This window comes from Ambystoma mexicanum, chromosome 12 (assembly GCF_040938575.1).
Source record: "Ambystoma mexicanum isolate Mex_15411 chromosome 12, UKY_AmexF1_1, whole genome shotgun sequence".
NCBI classification, from domain to species: domain Eukaryota; kingdom Metazoa; phylum Chordata; class Amphibia; order Caudata; family Ambystomatidae; genus Ambystoma; species Ambystoma mexicanum.
The window spans coordinates 1,239,829,909-1,239,854,345 of record NC_090936.1 but is presented as its reverse complement, the minus strand read 5'-3'; the positions used below and the strand labels follow the sequence as shown (position 1 = coordinate 1,239,854,345).

Sequence of the window (24,437 nt, the reverse complement as noted above, 5' to 3'; positions counted from 1 at the left end):
GTCAAGTTTACCAGTAATAGCAAACTGTGAGCGTGTTGGGAATGTCAAGCTTACCAGGAATATTAAAAAGTGCACTTGCTTAGAATGTCACACTGCGTGCTTACTAGGAATGTCAAGGTTACCAGGAACTGCAAACTTGGGGCTTGCTAGGAATGTCACACTATGTGCTTACTGGAAATGTCAAGCTTACCAGGAATATTAAACTAGACACTTGCTCAGAGTGTCACACTGCATACTTACTAGGAATGTCAAGCTTACTAGGAATAGCAAATCGAGAGCTTGCTGGGAATGTCAAGCTTACCAGGAATATTAAACTGTGCACTTGCTCAGAATGTCACACTGAGTGCTTACTGCGAATGTCAAGCTTACCAGGAATTGCAAACTTGGGGCTTGTTGGGAATGTCAGGTTTACCAGGAATATCAAACTGTGCAATTGCTTGGAATGTCACACTGAGTGCTTGCTAGGAATGTCAAGTTTACCAGGATTAGCAAATTGGGAGCTGTCTGGGTTTGTCACACTGAGTGCTTACTGGGAATGCCAAGCTTACCAGGAATAGCAAACTGAGAGCTTACTGGGAATGTCACACCGAGTGCTTACTGGGAATGTCAAGCTTACCATGAATAGTAAACTGAGGGCTTGCTGGGAATGTCAAGTTTAACATGAATAGTAAACTGAGAGGTTGCTGGGAATGTCACACTGACTGCTTACTGGGAATGTCAAGCTTACCAGGAATAGCAAACTGGGTGGTTGATTGGAATGTCACAGTGAGTACTTGCTAGGAATGTCAACCTTACCAGGACTAGCGAACTGGGAGCTGTCTGGGAATTTCAGACTGAGTGCTTACAGGGAATGTCAAGTTTACCGGGAATATCAAACGATGCACTTGCTCTGAATGTCACACTGAATACTTACTGGGAATGTCAAGCTTACCAGAAATAGTAAAATGGGAGCTTGCTGGGAATGTGACAATGAGTGCTTACTGGGAATGTCAAGCTTACCATGAATAGTAAACTGAGGGTTTGCTCGGGATGTCACATTGACTGCTTACTGGGAATATCAAGCTAACTAGGAATAGCAAACTGGGAGCTTGCTGGAATGTCACAATGAGTGCTTATTGGGAATGTCAAGCTTACCAGTAATATTAAACTGTGCACTTGCTCTGAATGTCACACTGCATACTTACTAGGAATGTCAAGCTTACTAGGAATAGCAAACCGATAGGTTGTTGGGAATGTCAACCTTAACGGGAATATTAAACTGTGCACTTGCTCAGAATGTCACACTGAGTGCTTACTGCGAATGTCAAGCTTACCAGAAATATCAAACTGTGCACTTGCTTGGAATGTCACACTGAGTGCTTTCTAGGAATGTCAAGCGTACAAGGATTAGCAAACTGGGAGCTGTCTGGGAATGTCACACTGAGTGCTTACTGGGAATGCCAAGCTTACCAGGAATAGCAAACTGGGAGCTTACTGGGAATGTCACACCAAGTGTTTACTGGGAATGTCAAGTCAAGCTTACCATGAATAGTAAACTGAGGGCTTGCTGGGAATGTCACACTGACTGCTTACTGGGAATGTCAAGTTTAACATGAATGGTAAACTGAGAGCTTGCTGGGAATGTCACACTGACTGCTTACTGGGAATGTCAAGGTTACCAGGAATAGCAAACTGGGTGGTTGCTTGAAATGTCACAGTGAGTACTTGCTAGGAATGTCAACCTTACCGGGAGTAGCGAACTGGGAGCTGTCTGGGAATTTCAGACTGAGTGCTTACAGGGAAAGTCAAGTTTACCAGGAATATCAAAGATGCACTTGCTCTGAATGTCACACTGAATACTTACTGGGAATGTCAAGCTTACCAGAAATAGCAAAATGGGAGCTTGCTTGGAATGTCACAATGAGTGCTTACTGGGAATGTCAAGCTTACCATGAATAGTACATTAAGAGCTTGCTGGGAATGTCACACTGACTGCTTACTGGAATATCAAGCTTACTAGGAATAGAAAACTGGGAGCTTGCTGGGCATGTCACACTGAGTGCTTACTGGGAATGTCAAGCCTACCAGGAATATCAAACTGTGCACTTGCTTGGAATGTCACACTGATTGCTTGTTAGGAATGTCAAGTGTGCTGGGAGTAGGAAACTGGGAGCTTTCTGGGAATTTCATGCCGAGTGCTTACTGGGAATGTTAAGCTTACCAGGAATAGCAAATGGAGAGCTTGCTGGAATGTCATTCTGAGTGCTTACTGGGAATGTCAAGCTTACCAGGAATAGTAAACTGGGAGCTTGCTGGGAATGTCGCATGCAGTGCTTACTGGGAATGTCAAGCTTACCAGGAATAGCAAACTGTGAGCTTGCTGGGAATGTCACACTGAGTGCTTGCTGGGAATGTCAAGTTTACCAGTAATAACAAACTGTGAACTTGCTCAGAATGTCACACTGAGTGCTTGTTAGGAATCTCAAGCTTACTGGGAGTAGCAAACTGGGAGCTTTCTGGGAATGTCACACTGAGTGCTTACTGGGAATGTTAAGCTTACCAGGAAAAGCAAACTGAGAGCTTGCTGGGAATGTTACATGGGTTCTTACTAGGACTGTCAAGCTTACCAGGAACTGCAAACTTGGGGTATGGTAGGAATGTCACACTGTGTGCTTACTGGAAATGTCAAGTTTACCAGGAATAGCAAACTGGGAGCTTGCTTACAATGTCACCGTGAGTGCTTGCTAGGAATGTCAAACTTACAGGCAGTAGGGAACTGGGAGCTGTATGGAAATGTCACACTGACTGCTTACTGAGAATGTCAAGCTTACCAGGAATAGCAAACTGGGAGCTTGCTTACAATGTCACCGTGAGTGCTTGCTAGGAATGTCAAACTTACAGGCAGTAGGGAACTGGGAGCTGTATGGAAATGTCACACTGAGTGCTGACTGGGAATGTCAAGTTTACCAGGAATATCAAACTGTGCACTTGCTCTGAATGTCACACTAAATGCTTACTGGGAATTTCAAGTTTGCCAGGAATAGCAAACTGGGAGCTTACTGGGAATGTCACAATGAGTGCTTACTGAGAATGGCAAGATTACCATGAATAGCAAACTGGGAGCTTTCTGGGAATGTCACACTGAGTGCTTACTGGGAATGTCAGGTTTAACAGGAATATCAAACTGTGCACTTGCTTGGAATGTCACACGGAGTGCTTGTTAGGAATGTCAAGCTTGCTGGGAGTAGCAAACTGGGAGCTTTCTGACAATGTCATGTCGAGTGCTTACTGGGAATGTTACGCTTACCAGGAATAGAAAATGGAGAGCTTGCTGGGAATGTAACTCTGAGTGCTTGTTAGGAACGTCGAGCTTACCAGGAATAGCAAACTGGGAGCTTGCTGGGAATGTCACAATGAGTGTTTACTGGGAATGTCAAGCTTACCAGGAATAGCAAACTGGGAGCTTGCTTGGAATGTCACACTGAGTGCTTACTGGGAATGTTGAGTTTACCAGTATTAACAAACTGTGCACTTGCTCAGAATGTCACACTGAATGCTTGTTAGGCATGTCAAGCTTACTAGGAGTAGCAAACTGGGAGCTTTCTGGGAATGTCATGCTGAGTGCTTACTGGGAATGTTAAGCTTACCAGAAATGGCAAATAGAGAGCTTTCTGGGAATTTCACTTGGAGTGCTTATTGGGAATGTCAAACTTACCAGTAATATTAAACTGTGCACTTGCTCTGAATGTCACACTGCGTGCTTACTATGAATGTCAAGCTTACCAGGAATAGAAAACTGAGAGCGTTTTGGGAATGTCAAGTTTACCAGCAATATTAAACTGTGCACTTGCTCAGAATGTCACACTGAGTGCTTACTAGGAATGTCAAGCTTACCAGGAACTGCAAACTTGGGGTTCGCTAGGAATGTCACACTATGTGCTTACAGGGAATGTCAAGTTTACCAGGAATATCAAACCATGCACTTGCTCTGAATGTCACACTGAATACTTACTGGGAATGTCAAGCTTACTAGAAATAGCAAAATGGGAGCTTGCTGGGAATGTCACAATGAGTGCTTACTGGGAATGTCAAGCTTACCATGAATAGTAAACTGAGAGCTTGCTGGGAATGTCACACTGACTGCTTACTGGGAATATCAAGCTTACTAGGAATAACAAACTGGGTGCTTGCTGGGCATGTCACACTGAGTGCTTACTGGGAATGTCAAGCCTAACAGGAATATCAAACTGTGCACTTGCTTGGAATGTCACACTGAGTGCTTGTTAGGGAATGTCAAGCTTGTCGGGAGTAGCAAACTGGGAGCTTTCTGGGAATGTCACAATGAGTGCTTACTGGGAATGTCAAGCTTACCATGAATAGTAAACTAAGAGCCTGCTGGGAATGTCGCACTGACTGCTTACTGGGAATATCAAGCTTACTAGGAATAGCAAACTGGGAGCTTGCTGGGCATGTCACACTGAGTGCTTACTGGGAATGTCACGCCTACCAGGAATGTCAAACTGTGCACTTGCTTGGAATGTCACACTGAGTGCTTGTTAGGGAATGTCAAGCTTGCCAGGAGTAGCAAACTGGGAGCTTTTTGGGAATGTCATGCTGAGTGTTTACTGGGAATGTCAAGCTTACCAGGAAGAGTAAACTGAGAGCTTGCTGGGAATGTCACATGCAGTGCTTACTGGGAATGTCAAGCTTACCAGGAATAGCAAACTGGGAGCTTGCTGGGAATGTCACATGCAGTGCTTACTGGGAATGTCAAGCTTACCAGGGATAGCAAACTGGGAGCTTGCTGGGAATGTCACACTGAGTGCTTACTGGGAATGTCAAGTTTACCAGTAATAACAAATTGTGAACTTGCTCAGAATGTCACACTGAGAGCTTGTTAGGAATGTCATGCTTACTGGGAGTAGCAAACTGGGAGCTTTCTGTGAATGTTAGTGCTTACTGGGAATGTTAAGCTTACCAAGAAGAACAAACCGAGAGCTTGCTGGGAATGTTACACGGGTGCTTACTGGGACTGTCAAGCTTACCAGGAACTGCAAACTTGGGGTATGGTAGGAATGTCACACTGCGTGCTTACTGGAAATGTCAAGTTTACCGGGAATAGCAAACTGGGAGCTTGCTGGTAATGTCACAATGAGTGCTTACTGAGAATGTAAAGATCACCATGAATAGTAAATCGAGAGCTTGCTGGGAATGTTACACGGGTGCTTACTAGGACTGTCAAGCTTACCAGGAACTGCAAACTTGGGGTATGGTAGGAATGTCACACCGTGTGCTGACTGGGAATGTCAAGTTTACCAGGAATATCAAACTGTGCACTTGCTCTGAATGTCACACTAAATGCTTAATGGGAATTTCAAGGGAACCAGGAATAGCAAACTGGGAGCTTGCTGTTAATGTCACACTGAGTGCTTTTTGGGAATGTCAAGTTTAACAGCAATATCAAACTGTGCACTTGCTCGGAATGTCACACGCAGTGCTTGTTAGGAATGTCAAGCTTGCCGGGAGTAGCAAACGGGGAGCTTTCTGGGAATGTCATGTCGAGTGCTTACTGGGAATGTTACGCTTACCAGGAATAGCAAATGAAGAGCTTGCTGGGAATATAACTCTGAGTGCTTACTGGGAATGTCAAGTTTACCATGAATAGTAAACTGAGAGCTTGCTGGGAATGTCATACTGAGTGCTTGTTAGGAATGTCAAGCTTACCAGGAACTGCAAACTTGGGATATGGTAGGAATGTCACACTGTGTGCTGACTGGGAATGTCAAGTTTACCAGGAATATCAAACTGTGCACTTGCTCTGAATGTCACACTAAATGCTTACTGGGAATGTCAAGCTTACCAGGAATAGCAAACTGGGAGCTTGCTTGGAATGTCACATTAAGTGCTTACTGTGAATGTCGAGTTTACCAGTATTAACAAACTGTGCACTTGCTCAGAATGTCACACTGAATGCTTGTTAGGAATGTCAAGCTTACCAGGAGTAGCAAACTGGGAGCTTTCTGGGAATGTCATACTGAGTGCTTACTGGGAATGTTAAGCTTACCAGGAATGGCAAATAGAGAGCTTTCTGGGAATTTCACTCTGAGTGCTTACTGGGAAAGTCAAGCTTGCAAGGAATACTAAACTATGCACTTGCTCGGAATGTCACACTGAGTGCTTGCTTGGAATGTCAAGCTTACCAGGAATAGAACACTGGGAGCTTGCTGGGAATGCCACACTCAGTGGTTACTGGGAATGCCAAGATTACCAGGAATAGCAAACTGGGAGCTTGCTGGTAATGTCACACTGAGTAGTTACTGGGAATGACACTTAATGTAAGGTTTTACTGTGAATGTCAAACTGTTCGCACTGTCTTGGCATTGCACCAAATACATGAACTCTTCTGCTGCTTCCAACGGTGCAAGTTCTAACATGTTAAGAGCGTAACACCGCGCCAAGTTTAGGCATTTCATTAGCACCACCACAACTACGAATCAGGTGTGTGCTCTGGGTATAAAGCATGTGTAATGTGTGCCACAAATACAAAGTGCTGCCACAGGCCCCACCCAACTGGGCATAATGTAAACTGGCAATGATGGAGTAGGTGGGTTTGCTGGAACTGGTAGTTAAGTGCTAGCTCGATTTGCATGTTCGTGCTTAGAAAAGGAAATTCTTTTATTTGTGAAGATATTGAGACAGTTGGTACCTTTTACTGGGAGTGGCACTATGATTATTATTTTTTTTTTTATTATTTTTTGTATTTACTTGATTATAACCAATAAAAAGAAATAGATTTTTACAAGATACAATATGCAGCAAGCGAAATGGAGTATATCAAAAATGATTTTGAAGTCTCTGGGGATCAACCTGAGATAGGTAAGGTTTCAGTTTCTGTGATCTTTTTCAGAGCTGCGTTGAGCATCTTGACTGTGACCAGTGTCCATTTCGTCTTTTCTCCTGCTACCAGTCGGGACCACCATAGATGTTCTTCTCTCAGTGCGGAGGCATACAATAAAGGTAGTAGAAAGGCTTCACGCAAATTGTTTGTTTTGGGACAGTTCAGGAGTAAGTGCCTTGTCGTTTCTACCATTTCGGTGTTCGAACATAGTCTGCAGGTTTTCGATGTTGTTCCAGTGCGAATGGACCAAATTTCTTGTGTTGGCATCAGATTCAGTCTTATTCTCATGAAGAGATTCTAAAGGTTCTTGTTTGGAAACTTAACACAGTAATTCAACTGGAGATTCAATTTGTTAGTGGTAGGTGGTAGATGCCACAGTAGTTTATTTGCGGTTGCCATGTGACACGTTTTAATCCAATCTTCTTGTGCCACTTTAGTTTTGATTTTTTCAGGGTTTTGTATTAGGTCCTCTTGGGTGCAGGCCAGGTCTTTAAGTTTCAAAGTGAGTTTCTGTTCCCAAGAATTCAGGGCTTTGCAGCGCCCAAGGCGAAGTTCTTCTTGTATCATTTTGTAAATGGGAAGGTTTTCTGGCATTAGGGTTTTCCTCAGTGTTCTCATTTGGCTTTGTTCTATTGAGGCCGCCAGTGAAAGCAAGCCAAGTTCACGTCTAATGGCTGGTATTGACGTAGATTTAGGCAGGCCCAGATCCGCTTTCCAGAGATAACCCTCGAGTTTGGGCCATTTTGTATGTTAAGAGACACATCCATTCCATAGGTTAATGATGAAACCACCTTTTGTCTGTAGAACTGGATCGCTGGTAAGAGGGAAATTTTCTGTATTTGCGATCTACTAGCCTTGTTTGTGTGGTCAGAGTTTTTACTTTGGTCCAGAGAGCCAGGTACATTGATTTCTCAGATCTAGATTTGTCAATCATTATACCCAAGTATTTTATGTTTGTGACTGTCTCTATCTTTGTGTTGTTCAAGAACCAAGTGCCGTTCCCTCGAGCTTTCGAGCGCTTATTGTCCAGGATCAAGATTTTGGATTTCTTTGTGTTTATTTCCAGATCATTTGACTTTATGTATTTAGCCAGGTTTGTCAATTGGCGCTGAAGGCCTATTTATGTTTGGGCCATCAGGATCACGTCATCCGCATACAGCAGTCTTGCTACTGGAGTGTTTCCAACTTTGGGTGGAAATGCTCTGATCAACGGTTGCGTATACTGAAAATCCCAGGGGAAAGCGATGAAGAGGGCCGGGGCTAGGGGGCAGCCTTGTTTGACCCCTCGTTCAGACTTGAACTGTTCGGATAGCATGCCTTCTCGGTTCAGATGAACTCGGATAGTTGTATCTGTGTGTAAGGCGATTATTGGCTCCAAGATTTCTGTTGGACAATTCCAATTCGTGAGTTTGGACCATAGTATTTGTCGACTGATTTTGTCGAAAGCTTGCGATAGATCGATAAACGCTAGGAAGACTTTCGGGGCACCATTCTTTATGTTCTCTTTAATGATGTTCAAAATCATGATGTTAATACTGGTGCTGGCGCTCTTTAAGAAACCTGTTTGTAGGTGATCTGATGATGGCGAGATTCTTGCCCATTCTTGGAATCTGGAAAGGAGTAAAGTCGCAAACATTTTGCCCATGATGTCTAGCAGGGCTATTGGGTGATAATTTGCCGGATTGTCTCTGTTTCCTTTTTTGAAAATTGGAACGTTCACCGCCTCGGTCCATGTTGATGGAATTTGCTTGGTGGTTCTGCAGTGTTCAAAAATGTTGGTGATCAAGGAGGACCATTCCACTGGATGCTGCTTCAGGTCTATGTTGGTCAGGCCGTCTGGCCCAGGCGTTCGGGAAGATTTTAGTTTTGAAATTGCTAATATCACGTCTTCCTGGTCTGCAAGATTTACCCATGATGTTTCGTTGGGGGGTCTCGCGATATTTGGTGAAGAGAGAATAGGGGCAAATTGCATGGAAAAGAAAGATATCCACGTTGATTCAGATATGGAGTTAGTAAGTTGGTTATCAGTATATTGATCTTTCTTTTTTATTAAAGCCCAAAATTCTCTAACACTCTTTGAACTCAAAGTTTTCAGCATTTGTTCTGCGTCTTTTGGTAGGTTGCTGCCTTCCGTTGTCTTAGCCAGGATCTGTACGCTCTTGTAGCAGAGCACAGCATGTTCTTATTGTTGTCGTCGTCATTGGATCTACATATGCGTCTTAGCTTTCTCAGCTCTCTTCTTTTCTGGACTAGCAATTTGTCATATTCATGGTGTCCAGTTTTCGTTGAGGCGTAGGAGTTCTTTTGTTTTAGCCTATGTGGTAAAAGGAGAGGAAGAAAGTTCGGCCATGCAGGACCGCCGCTGGTGCTTCTCAGTTCTTTTCCATTCGCCTCAGTTAGTTCTCTTATATTTGTTGCTGTTAGCTGAACCCGTTTTTGTTTAGTTGACAATTCCACGTTGGCTGTGTAAATTGGTTTCTGGACGTTAGTGGATTCGAAAACCATTGCTAACAGGTTGTGATCACTTTCTTTCGTTTTGTAAACTTCGAAAGAGTTTACGTATGCAAGTAGGGCGTGGGATATAAAGATGTAATCGAGCGTAGCTGTTACGTGCCCTTGCTCCCATGTAGGAAAGGTAGGCAGCTGGACCTGCACAGTTGCCGCGTTGTGGAAGTTTCTGACGTCCATCAGGTTTGACCAGAGATCTCCTCTTACGACGGCTGCTGTAATGGGTGTGGGGCGGGAAGGTAAGTTGCACTTAGCGTTGAAATCACCGCATATGTGGTCCGTGCACAATTCTGCTGTGAACTTGTCTAATAAGTTTGTCACTGTGTCGCAGAATTGCTTGTTGCTAACTCTTTGAGGGTTCCAGTAAATGTTTATGATGGCAAGGTTTCGCTTACGATTACCCTTTGCGGTTTCCTTTGGGTGGGTCCACTCCGTCTGTAGAGCCAGGACGCCGTAGGATTCTGCCACCTTTGTTTTTATGGTAATTCCAGAGCCAATGCGAATTGACGTTAAGAGGCCTGACGAAGGTCTGCCTAAGATGCCCTTCACCGCTAGTGATATTTCAGTATCGTACCCGTCAAGGACCGGTTTTTCCCTCAGCCAAGTCTCTTGGAGGCATATTATGTCGAATTGAGCTAGGTCTTGGGTCTCAGAGTTTTACAGGTGATCGTGTCCTCTCGTGTTCCAAGAACACATTGTGATAGCTTGGAGGGCATTGTCGGTGGCCGGTTGGAATACGTGGTCCGTAGGCGGAAAGTCCTTGTCGCTTCGCTGCTAGTTTTATTATTTATTTTATTAGGAAATGAGCAATTAAGTAGCACACCTGGCTTTTATGCAGGGTAGCTCGCCACATGTGAGATACAGCAGCCTTATTTTCACATCAATCTATGGCTGTGTCCAAAAGCAGGCTTGGGGAGGCAGGCTTGGGGAGCAGGCTTGGGGAGCAGGCTTGGGAGGTAGGCTTGAGGAGGCAGACTTGGGGAGGCAGGCTTGGGGAGGTATGCTTGGGGAGGCAGGTTTGGGGAGGTAGGCTTGGGGATGTAGGCTTGGGGAGGCAGGCTTGGGAGGTAGGCTTGGGAGGGCAGGCTTGGGGAGGTAGGCTTGGGGGGCAGGCTTGGGCATGGTTGGGAAGGTAAGCTTGGAGAGGCAGGCTTGGGGAGGCAGGATTGGGGAGGTAGGCTTGGGGAGGAGGGCTAGGGGAGGCAGGGTTGGGGAGACAGGCTTGAGAGGTAAGCTTGGGGAGGCAGTCTTGGGGAGGCAGGCTTGGCCAGGCTTGGGAAGGTAGGCTTGGAGAGGCAGGCTTGGGGAGGCAGGCTTGAGAAGGCAGGCTTGGGGAGACAGGCTTGGGAGGTAGGCTTGGGGAGGCATCTTGGAGAGGCAGCTTTGGGGAGGCAGGCTTGGAGAGCAGGCTTGGGGAGGTAGGCTTGGGGAGGAGGGCTAGGAGAGGCCGGCTTGGGCAGGCTTGGGAAGGTAGGCTTGAAGAGGCAGGCTTGGGGAGGGAACGGGCAGTATCAGGAGATAATATTGGTGTCAGACATCCTTTTTGTAAAACTCAAACGTGGAGAAAGCTGGGTTGGAGAACATGGCCAGAGTGCTACTTCTCAGACACCAAAGTGCCTTTAGGATAAATCTTGGTCTCCGGAGACTCAACTGTAGAAGCTTGAAAGTCTTCATTGGGCAGTCACTCCATCGACAGACAGCTCCGTGGTGCCAGGGGGAGCTTGTGTGAGTTCTGAGTGATGTTTCTCCTCACTAAAGAGAAAGCCCAGTGCAGGAGCTGGTACTAGCAGAAGCTGGCATGGGTGGGCATTTTGTGGAGAGGCAGGGCAGGTTTGCCCCTGTCGGGTCTTCAGAGGTTGCAGAAATGCAATAGTGAGATTATGCAGGATTGTAAGTACACCCCCAGGCTCTCGCTCTCCTCCTACACACACACGCACTCGTGCACACATGCACACAGCTCTGGCTGCTGCGGGTACAAAGACCTTTCTCGGTTGACCCCAAAGCTCCCCTGCGTTCCCAGGCTTCTCAAGGCAGGAACGTCCCAACAGAAGGCGGGAGAGAGAGTTATTCCTGCCATGGCCATGGGACGGCAGCGGGGTGGCTGGTCCGAATATAGTGGAAACATCTTGCTTTGCAAGAAGTGGAAGACCTCCCATTTGTGTTGCTTCTGTGCTACCCAGTCTAGGCCACATGTAACCAAATGAAGTGATAGGTTTGCTGGGACCCCAGGCCGCCTTATTCAGCAGTCCTTGCACCTGAGTAACCCAGGGGCTGCTGCTCACTGTGTCCAGGGCTGGGACATCCATAGCTGCCCCCAAACTGGCACGAGCGGAGTGTATGGGGGAGCATGGACGCCCCCCTCCCCCCACCACGGGGAGGGGGTGGGGAGCAGCGCACGCAGTGAAAGATTCTAACAAAAATAAACCCCAGCCAGATCAAACACTTTAATCAGGGGGAAGTTGGTGACGAACAGTGTCATTTCACTTCTGGGGGGGCCGGGAGGGACACTTTATTTTGTTTAATCGCCAACTTAGCTTTGATGACTGGTTACAGATGTAGCGGTCGTTTAACTAGAGTAGAACAACGCCCAGAGTATATGAGCTGTAGACCCCTGTGCCCCCCTGCACCACACCCAACCCCCCGCCGCCTGCAAAATGTAACGAAATAATCTGTGTTTGCGGGGGGTCACTTTTGCCCCAAAGCTTTTGCCCTTGCAGGAGTGCAGCGTGTGTGTAATAGCGCCCCTGGTGGCCGGTACAGCTATTTCCAGTCAAGGGGTTAACATTTCAAAGATATTTAATTGAGACAACAACACATGGGAATTAAAAAACAAAAACAATTAGATATTTTCCCTAAAATTCACCTCTGTAGTATCGAAGACCACCTAAACCCCGCCCCCATCCCCTACCCAACTAACTGACTGGGCCTCTCGGCCAGTCCTCTCCATAAGGCGCTTGACTTCAACCCTGCCACTGCTTCTTGCACATGCGCAGTCTGGGCACTGCGTGCACCGCTGCTGCTGCTAGAGCCTGCGCTTTATGGTAAAGTGCACAAGGCGTGCACTTGGATTTAGTATCACGCACTATTGTTAGTTGAAGACAAGCCGCCTTCCTTAACATGAGCTTTAGAATCAATGTCTGCAAAGGCCATCACTTACCGCGGCAGCCCAGGCCTTCTGGAAGGTTCCACGCCGGGTCATCCACCGAAAGGTCCCTTTGCTCCAGGTGGCCCTGATCCGTGGCTCTCCCCCAGGCGAGGTGATCCAGGAGTGAGAGCCGAACTCCGGCCAGAGATGCCTCCTCGGCGCTGTCACAGCCCAGGTGCAGGGACGCCGTCCTTCTGGAAATCTCTCCTGTGCACGGAATTAAGCAGTGTTACCCATGAGGTCAATAGAGCAACACGCATTGCTACTGCACACTGCAATGCACCCTTTCTGCACGGGGTAAAGAGTGGACACACATCGTGCAGCACCGTGGTGGGCGCTAACTAGTCACTGTGCTGCAGGCAACCGTGGCCAGGCCTGACACACCTCAGCGTGATGTGCCCCGGACCAGCAGCAGAGCAACTAAGCAGCCCAGTGCACTCACATGATAGCCACACCACCTTTGAGGGTGGACCTAGAGGACCAGGTTCCCTCATTGCCAGTCTCACCCCTGACTGTAGCCCATGGATGGAGAATGCTGGACCACTCTAGCGCCCTCCTCAGCAGAGCTATGCCCTGCATATGGAGACGATATGTGGAGGGGCTCTCGGCTCCAGAGAGAACTTCACTGCCTGTTCTAAGTCACCCCCTTCAAAGGACCACATGCCATCCCAAGAACACATGCAGCGTTCACCAGACCAGAGACTCCTTACCCGTGAGTCACCCCCTTCAAAGGAACACATGCCATCCCAAGAACACATGAAGCGTTCACCAGACCAGAGACTCCTTACCCGTGAGTCACCCCCTTCAAAGGAACACATGCCATCCCAAGAACACATGCAGCGTTCACCAGACCAGAGACTCCTTACCCGTGAGTCACCCCCTTCAAAGGACCACATGCCATCCCAAGAACACATGCAGCGTTCACCAGACCAGAGACTCCTTACCCGTGAGTCACCCCCTTCAAAGGAACACATGCCATCCCAAGAACACATGCAGCGTTCACCAGACCAGAGACTCCTTACCCGTGACAAGGGCGAAGACCTCGCCCATCACTGACACACATGTCATCCAGCCACCAGGCATACACACAGAGAAGACATGATCTCAGCAACACTATAAAAGGTTTCTATTAGAAAATCTTGCTAACATTACATTTCAGTTCGTGCACTATCTACAATTTCGAGGAACCTTCAAATGTTCTTTCACTGAGTTAGAAACGTCATGCCTGTAGCAAGTCGTATGATGGCATGCATTCTTCCAGACTAGTTGGTAAACAATCATGGACAGAACATGAAAAGCTTTACAAAGTTCCACAATTCCCTTATGTCCTTTGCCTGACAGCACAGCTGTGCACCTTTACAGCGCTACGCTTTGCTTTAAAGCTTTGTGGCATTATGGTGGCAGAGCCCAGAGACTCCATGACAGCATTTGAGAAGAGACTGTGTCCCCCAGCACCTGCTTCCCACACCAAAGGCTACATTCCTCATCTGCTCTGTACACAAGCGGTGCCTCCACCGTCTCAAGAGTAGGAGCCAGGCCTCGGCGATTACACGTCACCTGATGCATCATCAGTGCTCTCCAGGCACGTGTTGGTCAATTTCCTATTTCTATTTGTTATTTAGATCGCGCCTTGATATGATATATGGTATGATATGATATGATGATATGATATGATATGATAGTTTATTTATATAGCGCCTATACACAATGTGTTTCAAAGCGCTTCAAGGCAAGGAAGGGAACAAGGGAAAATACAACCACATTCTTACAGGCCATGAACAGTAAGGATGTGAAATTAACTATCGTACTCGGCCTGACGACATGACATTTCAGATAGTGCAAGAGCTAAGATATAGATAAGGAAGGGAGGGGGAGAGTGGGAAGGAAGTGGAAACAGACAGGTAACTACCATACTAGGCCTGACGACATTTCAGATAGTGCAAGAGCTAAGACATAGATAAGGAAGGGAGGGGGCGAGTGGGAAGGAAATGGAAACAGACAGGTAACTACCATACTAGGCCTGACGACATTTCAGATAGTGCAAGAGCTAAGACATAGATAAGGAAGGGAGGGGGCGAGTGGGAAGGAAATGGAAACAGACAGGCGACTACTCTACTAGGCCTGACAACATTTGTGGTAGAGGTGGAGAAAAACAAAAGGTGAGGGAGAGGGGTGCAGAAAGGGAGGGGAGGAACAAAACAAGCGACTATCATACTAGGCCTGACGACATTTCAGATAGTGCTGGAGGGGTGGTGGGGAGGAAAAAAACAGTAATGGGAGGGTGGAGGAAACAGATGAGGTTGCTATCATATTAGGTCCAGGGATAATTCTGATAGAGTAAGTGCATAAAATAAAGTAAGGGGAGGAGATAGGGAAAGGGGGAAGGGAAAGGAGGAGAGAACAGATAGTAAGCAGTCAAAAAGAGTGGAAAATCAAAAGTGGAGAACGAACACAATTGTAGAAGTCAGTAGTAACACATAATGTTGCAAGCCAGGATACAAGATGAAGATGGGAACAGCACGATTCAGGGCCACCATGAGTACAAGATGCAGTACAAGGCGCTGTACAGGACCAATTTACAATACAATGAAATGAGCAAGTTCATGCAATGAAACAATATAACTTACAACAGGACTCAAAATACAACTAAGGTTGAAATAAGAATGGTTTTAGGGCAGCACACAAGATTGAGTAAGAATGCATAGACCGCAGAGAGTGGGGGAGCATTCCAATAAAGGGGAGCCAATAGAGAAACAGAACGGAAACGAGAGGAAGAACATGGGGGACGAGGCACAGCTAAAAGAAAGTGGGTTTGGGAACGAAGAGTACGAGAAGGGACATAGAAGGAAACAAGAGAGGCAAGCTAGATAGGGAAAAGTCCATGAGGAGATTTCAATGCTACACAGAGAAAATTGAATTGAGAGTGGAAAGGTAGCCATCAAAGAGAGACCAGAAGGGGAGAAATAGAGTCGCAAATAGGTAGGGAATACAGAAGATGTATAGTGGAATTAAAGATAGATTTAAGAGGAGCTAGATGAGAGACAGGAAGACCAAAGAGGAGTGCAGAACATTAGGATATGCGAGAGAACATTAAAAAAGAGATTAGAAGCTTTGTGGCACTGAAGGGGAGAAGAGGTCTAACTTTCCGAATGTGAAAAAGATGAAAACAACAAGAACGAGATGTGATTGAGATATGATAATCAAAGGAAAGATTAGTATCCAGATGAAAGCCAAGGTTGCAGGTAGTCAGAGAGAACGGCAGATGTGAAAAGGAAAAGAGGAAAAAGGGAGGGGAAACCAAGACAGGGATAATATTAGGAGGAAAAAAGAGGACTTCAGTCTTAGACAGATTAAGGACAAGAAAATGGTCCGACATCCAAGTTTTGATCAAGGAAAGACAAGCAGAGAGGTTAGTGTGTATATCAGGTGTGAAGGAAGAAAAGGATAGAAATAGTTGGGTGTCATCGGCATAACAGTGATGAGACAACCCAAAAGAAGAAATACTCTTGGCTAAAGGAGAAGTATGCAGAAAGTATGAGAAATGAAATGGGTCAAGAAGAGACCCTTGTGGAACAGACACCAGCCTAGGATAGCAAGTAGGTTCGATTAGAGAGATAGGATTGAAACCATGTGATTACAGAACAGAAAATCCTAAGGAGGAAAGGGAGAGAAGTAGTAGTATGTGATTCACTACATCAAAAGCAGCGGATAAGTCCAAGGGTATAATAACAGAAGCCTGTTTTGCATAGCGGGCAGAAGGAGAGAGTCACAGACAGATACAAGAGACGTTTCCGTAGAGTAAAGAGGTTGAAAAGCAGACTGAAAGCGAGGTAGAAAAAGAGCAGGAAAAGAAGAAACCTGGGAGTAAGCAAGACGTTCCAATAAATTAGAAAGATAAGGAAGAGACAAATAGGACGGAAATGAGAAGGAATGGCAGAAACGAAGGAAGGATTTTTCAGGACAGGAAGAATAATGGCATGTTTGAGTAACAGAGGGAAAGTAGAAGTAGTAAGAGAGATATTAAGGAGACTAGTAATGTAAGAATTGAGAAAGGATAGATTGTGGAAATAAGACCTGAAGGAACTGGATCTTTAGGTCGTGGAGCAGTGTTCATGTGTGGGGCTGACCTTTTCTGCTCCTGACCATTCCTGTATCCCGAGCGTTGTATCCTACAAATTGTTTCCTTCACGGCGGAACCAACACTTCATCTGGTGCACATGTCCTTCCTGAGTGAGCACTTTTTGGCAGCATACCCTTGTTTTCTGAACTAGCACTGCTTGGCAGTATATCCTGTTTTCTGAGTGAGCACTGTTTAGCAGTATACCATTGTTCCCTAAACTACCACCATTTGGCAGCATACCCGTGCTTGCTGAACTAGCACTGTTTGGCAGTATACCCTTGTTTTTTGAACTAGTAATGCTTGACAGTATCCCTTGTTTTCTGAACTAGTACTGTTTGGCAGTATACCCTTGCTTTCTGAACTAGCACTGTTTGGCAGTATCCCCTTGTTTGCTGAACTAGCACTGTTTGGCAGTATACCCTCGTTTTCTGAACACTGGTTGGCAGTATACCCTTGTCTTCTGAACGAGCAATGCTTGGCAGTATATCCTTGTTTTTTTTTAACTAGTAATGTTTGACAGTATCACTTGTTTTCTGAACTAGTACTGTTTGGCAGTATACCCTTGCTTTCTGAACTAGCACTGTTTGGCAGTATACCCTTATTTTCTGAATTAGCGCTGTTTGGCAGTATACCCTTGTTATTTGAACTAGTAATGCTTGAGAGTATCCCTTGTTTTCTGAACTAGTACTGCTTGGCAGTATACCCTTGTTTTCTGAACTAGTACTGTTTGGCCATATACCCTTGTTTTCTGAACTAGCACCGTTTGGCAGTATACCCTTGTTTTCTGAACTAGCACTGTTTAACAGTATACCCTTGTTTTCTGAACTAGTACTGTTTAATAGTATAGCCTTGTTTTCTGAACACTGGTTGGATGTATACTTTTGTTTTCTGAACTAGCACTGTTTGGCAGTATTCCCTTGTTTGCTGAACTAGCACTGTTTAGTAGTATACCCTTGTTTTCTGAACAACTGGTTGGCAGTATACCCTTGTTTTCTGAACTAGCACTGTTTGGCAGTATACCCTTGTTATTTGAATTAGTAATGCTTGGCAGTATCCCTTGTTTTCCGAACTAGTACTGCTTGGCAGTATACCCTTGTTTTCTGAACTAGCGCTGTTTGGCCATATACGCTTGTTTTCTGAACTAGTACCGTTTGGCAGTATACCCTTGTTTTCTGAATTAGCACTGTTTGACAGTATACCCTTGTTTTTTTGAACTAGTAATGCTTGACAGTATCCCTTGTTTTCTGAACTAGTATTGTTTGGCAGTATACCCTTGTTTGCTGAACTAGCGATGTTTGGCAGTACACCCTTTTTTTCTGAACTAGCACTGTTTAGTAGTATACCCTTGTTTTCTGAATACTGGTTGGCAGTATACCCTTGTATTCTGAACTAGCACTACTTGGCAGTATATCCTTGTTTCTTTAACTAGTAATGTTTGACAGTATCTCTTGTTTTTTGAACTAGCACTGTTTGGCAGTATATCCTTATTTCTGAGTGAGCACTGTTTAGCTGTATACCATTGTTCCCTAAACTAGCACCGTTTGGCAGTATACCCTTGTTTGCTGAACTAGCACTGTTTGGCAGTATACCCATGTTTTCTGAACAAACACTGTTTGACAGTATACCCTTGTTTTCTGAACTAGCACTGTTTGGCAGTATACCCTTGTTTGCTGAACTAGCACTGCTTGAAAGTATCCCCTTGTTTTCTGAACTAGTACTGTTTAGTAGTATACCCTTGTTTTCTGAACACTGGGTGGCTGTATACTCTTGTTTTCTGAACTAGTACTGTTTAGTTGTATACCTGTGTTTTCTGAACTAGCACTGTTTGGCAGTATACCCTTGTTTTCTGAACACTAGTTGGGAGGATACCCTTGTTTTCTGAACTAGCACTGTATGGAAGTATACCCTTGTTTTCTGAACTAGCACTGTTTGGCAGTATACCCTTGCTTTCTGAACACTGGTTGACAATATGCCCTTGTTTTCTGAACTAGCACTGTTTGGCAGTACACCCTTGTTTTCTGAACTAGCACTGTTTGGCAGTATACTCTTGTTTTCTGAACACTGGTTGGCAGTATCCCTTGTTTTCTGAACTAGCACTGTTTGGCAGTATACCCTTGTTTTCTAAACTAGCACTGTTTGGCAGTATACCCTTCTTTTCTGAACACTGGCTGGCAGTATACCCTTGTGTTCTGAACTAGCACTGCTTGACAGTATCCCTTGTTTTCTGAACTAGCACTGTTTGGCAGTACACCCTTGTTTTCTGAACTAGCACTGTTTGGCAGTATACTCTTGTTTTCTGAACACTGTTTGGCAGTATACCCTTGTTTTCTGAACTAGCACTGTTTAGTAGTATACCCTTGTAATCTGAACACTGGTTGGCAGTATACCCTTGTTTGCTGAACTAGCGGTGTTTGGCAATATACCCCTGTTTTATAAACAAACACTGTTTGGCAGTAAAACCCTTGTTTTCTGAACTAGCACTGTTTAGTAGTATACCTTGTTTCCTGAACTAGCACTGTTTGGCAATATAAACGTGGTTCCTGAGTAAGCACTGTTTAGCAGTATACCATTGTTCCCTAAACTACCACCATTTGGCAGCATACCCTTGTTTGCTGAACTAGCACTGTTTGGCAGTATACCCTTGTTTTTGAGCTAGTAATGCTTGACAGTATCCCTTGTTTTCTGAACTAGTACTGTTTGGCAGTATACCCTTGCTTTCTGAACTAGCACTGTTTGGCAGTATCCCCTTGTTTGCTGAACTAGCACTGTTTGGCAGTATACCCTTGTTTTCTGAACACTGGTTGGCAGTATACCCTTGTCTTCTGAACGAGCAATGCTTGGCAGTATATCCTTGTTTTTTTTTAAACTAGTAATGTTTGACAGTATCACTTGTTTTCTGAACTAGTACTGTTTGGCAGTATACCCTTGCTTTCTGAACTAGCACTGTTTGGCAGTATACCCTTGTTTGCTGAACTAGCGGTGTTTGGCAATATACCCCTGTTTTATAAACAAACACTGTTTGGCAGTAAAACCCTTGTTTTCTGAACTAGCACTGTTTAGTAGTATACCTTGTTTCCTGAACTAGCACTGTTTAGTAGCATACCCTTGTTTCCTGAACTAGCACTGTTTGGGAATATAAACGTGGTTCCTGAGTAAGCACTGTTTAGCAGCATACCCTTGCTTTCTGAACTAGCACTGTTTGGCAGTATACCCTTGTTTGCTGAACTAGCAGTGTTCGGCAATATACCCCTGTTTTCTGAACAAACACTGTTTGGCAGTACACCCTTGTTTTCTGAACTAGCACTGTTTAGTAGTATACCCTTGTTTTCTGAACACTGGTTGGCAGTATACCCTTGTGTTCTGAACGAGCCCTGCTTGGCAGTATATCCTTGTTTTTTTAACTAGTAATGTTTGACAGTATCCCTTGTTTTCTGAACTAGTACGGTTTGGCAGTATACCCTTGTTTGCTGAACTAGCGGTGTTTGGCAATATACCCCTGTTTTCTGAACAAACACTGTTTGGCAGTACACCCTTGTTTTCTGAACTAGCACTGTTTAGTAGTATACCCTTGTTTTCTGAACACTGGTTGGCAGTATACCCTTGTCTTCTGAACGAGCACTGCTTGGCAGTATATCCTTGTTTTTTTAACTAGTAATGTTTGACAGTATCCCTTGTTTTCTGAACTAGCACTGTTTGGCAGTATATCCTTGTTTCTGAGTGAGCACTGTTTAGCAGTATACAATTGTTCCCTAAACTAGCACCGTTTGGCAGTATACCCTTGTTTGCTGAACTAGCACTGTTCGGCAGTATACCCATGTTTTCTGAAAAAACACTGTTCGGCAGTATACCCTTGTTATTTGAACTAGTAATGCTTGAGAGTATCCCTTGTTTTCTGAACTAGTGCTGCTTGGCAGTATACCCTTGTTTTCTGAACTAGTACTGTTTGGCCATATACCCTTGTTTTCTGAACTAGCACCGTTTGGCAGTATACCCTTGTTTTCTGAACTAGCACTGTTTAACAGTATACCCATGTTTTCTGAAAAAAACACTGTTCGGCAGTATCCCCTTGTTTTCTGAACTAATACTGTTTAATAGTATAGCCTTGTTTTTCTGAACACTGGTTGGCTGTATACTCTTGTTTTCTGAACTAGCACTGTTTGGCAGTCAACCCTTGTTTGCTGAACTAGCACTGTTTAGTAGTATACCCTTGTTTTCTGAACACTGGTTGGCAGTATACCCTTGTTTTCTGAACTAGCACTGTTTGGCAGTATACCCTTATTTTCTGAACTAGCGCTGTTTGGCAGTATACCCTTGTTATTTGAACTAGTAATGCTTGGCAGTATCCCTTGTTTTCCGAACTAGTACTGCTTGGCAGTATACCCTTGTTTTCTGAACTAGCACTGTTTGGCCATATACACTTGTTTTCTGAACTAGTACCGTTTGGCAGTATACCCTTGTTTTCTGAATTAGCACTGTTTGACAGTATACCCTTGTTTTTTTGAACTAGTAATGCTTGACAGTATCCCTTGTTTTCTGAACTAGTATTGTTTGGCAGTATACCCTTGTTTGCTGAACTAGCGATGTTTGGAAGTACACCCTTTTTTTCTGAACTAGCACTGTTTAGTAGTATACCCTTGTTTTCTGAATACTGGTTGGCAGTATACCCTTGTATTCTGAACTAGCACTACTTGGCAGTATATCCTTGTTTCTTTAACTAGTAATGTTTGACAGTATCTCTTGTTTTCTGAACTGGTACTGTTTGGCAGTATAACCTTGTTTTCTGAACACTGTTTGGCAGTACACCCTTGTTTTTTGAACTAGCACTGTTTGGCAGTATATCCTTATTTCTGAGTGAGCACTGTTTAGCTGTATACCATTGTTCCTTAAACTAGCACCGTTTGGCAGTATACCCTTGTTTGCTGAACTAGCACTGTTTGGCAGTATACCCATGTTTTCTGAACAAACACTGTTTGGCAGTATACCCTTGTTTCCTGAACTAGCACTGCTTGACAGTATCCCCTTGTTTTCTGAACTAGTACTGTTTAGTAGTATACCATTGTATTCTGAACACTGGGTGGCTGTATACTCTTGTTTTCTGAACTAGTACTGTTTAGTTGTATACCTGTGTTTTCTGAACTAGCACTGTTTGGCAGTATACCCTTGTTTTCTGAACACTAGTTGACAGTATACCCTTGTTTTCTGAACTAGCACTGTTTGGAAGTATACCCTTGTTTTCTGAACTAGCACTGTTTGGCAGTATACCCTTGCTTTCTGAACACTGGTTGACAATATGCCCTTGTTTTCTGAACTAGCACTGTTTGGCAGTACACCCTTGTTTTCTGAACTAGCACTGTTTGGCAGTATACTCTTGTTTTCTGAACACTGGTTGGCAGTATCCCTTGTTTTCTGAACACTGGCTGGCAGTATACCCTTGTGTTCTGAACTAGCACTGCTTGACAGTATCCCTTGTTTTCTGAACTAGCACTGTTTGGCAGTACACCCTTGTTTTCTGAACTAGCACTGTTTGGCAGTATACTCGTGTTTTCTGAACACTGTTCGGCAGTATCCCCTTGTTTTCTGAACTAATACTGTTTAATAGTATAGCCTTGTTTTCTGAACACTGGTTGGATGTATACTCTTGTTTTCTGAACTAGCACTGTTTGGCAGTATTCCCTTGTTTGCTGAACTAGCACTGTTTAGTAGTATACCCTTGTTTTCTGAACACTGGTTGGCAGTATACCCTTGTTTTCTGAACTAGCACTGTTTGGCAGTATACCCTTATTTTCTGAACTAGCGCTGTTTGGCAGTATACCCTTGTTATTTGAACTAGTAATGCTTGGCAGTATCCCTTGTTTTCCGAACTAGTACTGCTTGGCAGTATACCCTTGTTTTCTGAACTAGCACTGTTTGGCCATATACACTTGTTTTCTGAACTAGTACCGTTTGGCAGTATACCCTTGTTTTCTGAATTAGCACTGTTTGACAGTATACCCTTGTTTTTTTGAACTAGTAATGCTTGACAGTATCCCTTGTTTTCTGAACTAGTATTGTTTGGCAGTATACCCTTGTTTTCTGAACTAGCACTGTTTGGCAGTATACCCTTGTTTGCTAAACTAGCGATGTTTGGAAGTACACCCTTTTTTTCTGAACTAGCACTGTTTAGTAGTATACCCATGTTTTCTGAATACTGGTTGGCAGTATACCCTTGTATTCTGAACTAGCACTACTTGGCAGTATATCCTTGTTTCTTTAACTAGTAATGTTTGACAGTATCTCTTGTTTTCTGAACTGGTACTGTTTGGCAGTATAACCTTGTTTTCTGAACACTGTTTGGCAGTACACCCTTGTTTTTTGAACTAGCACTGTTTGGCAGTATATCCTTATTTCTGAGTGAGCACTGTTTAGCTGTATACCATTGTTCCTTAAACTAGCACCGTTTGGCAGTATACCCTTGTTTGCTGAACTAGCACTGTTTGGCAGTATACCCATGTTTTCTGAACAAACACTGTTTGACAGTATAACCTTGTTTTCTGAACTAGCACTGTTTGGCAGTATACCCTTGTTTGCTGAACTAGCACTGGTTGACAGTATCCCCTTGTTTTCTGAACTAGTACTGTTTAGTAGTATACCCTTGTTTTCTGAACACTGGGTGGCTGTATACTCTTGTTTTCTGAACTAGTACTGTTTAGTTGTATACCTGTGTTTTCTGAACTAGCACTGTTTGGCAGTATACCCTTGTTTTCTGAACACTAGTTGGGAGTATACCCTTGTTTTCTGAACTAGCACTGTTTGGAAGTATACCCTTGTTTTCTGAACTAGCACTGTTTGGCAGTATACCCTTGCTTTCTGAACACTGGTTGACAATATGCCCTTGTTTTCTGAACTAGCACTGTTTGGCAGTATACCCTTGTTTTCTAAACTAGCACTGTTTGGCAGTATACCCTTGTTTTCTGAACACTGGCTGGCAGTATACCCTTGTGTTCTGAACTAGCACTGCTTGACAGTATCCCTTGTTTTCTGAACTAGCACTGTTTGGCAGTACACCCTTGTTTTCTGAACTAGCACTGTTTGGCAGTATACTCGTGTTTTCTGAACACTGGTTGGCAGTATACCCTTGTTTTCGGAACTAGCACTTTTTGGCAGCATACCCTTGTTTGCTGAACACTGGTTGGCAAAGTACCCTTGTTTTTTTAGAACTAGCACTGTTTGGGATTATACCCTTGTTTTCTGAACACTGGTTGGGAGTATATCCTTGTTTTCTGAACTAGCACTGTTTGGCAGTATACCCTTGTTTTCTGAACTAGCACTGTTTGGCAGTATACCCTTGTTTTCTGAAAACTGGTTGACAGTATGCCCTTGTTTTCTGGACTAGCACTGTTTGGCAGTACAACCTTGTTTTCTGAACTAGCACTGCTTGGCAGTATACCCTTGTTTTCTGAACACTGGTTGGCAGTATCCCTTGTTTTCTGAACTAGCACTGTTTAGTAGTATACCCTTGTTTTCTGAACACTGGTTGGCAGTATACCCTTGTTTTCTAAACTAGCACTGCTTGACAGTATCCCTTGTTTTCTGAACTAGCACTTTTTAGAAGTATACTCTTGTTTTCTGAACACTGTTTGACAGTATACCCTTGTTTTCTGAATTAGCGCTGTTTGGCAGTATACCCTTGTTATTTGAACTAGTAATGCTTGAGAGTATCCCTTGTTTTCTGAACTAGTACTGCTTGGCAGTATACCCTTGTTTTCTGAAATAGTACTGTTTGGCCATATACCCTTGTTTTCTGAACT

The 24,437-nt window shown here is 44.3% G+C and overlaps 1 protein-coding gene across 1 annotated transcript in view; it reads right to left on the bottom strand.

Moving 5' to 3' along the window:
• LOC138513127 (uncharacterized) overlaps nucleotides 1-24,437 on the bottom strand; it is a 1,268,315-nt gene that overhangs the window by 1,156,576 nt on the left and 87,302 nt on the right. The window contains exon 3 of the mRNA XM_069627773.1: nucleotides 12,543-12,737. The gene's annotated coding sequence lies outside the window, so the exon portion shown is untranslated. The remainder of the gene's footprint in view (nucleotides 1-12,542; nucleotides 12,738-24,437) is intronic.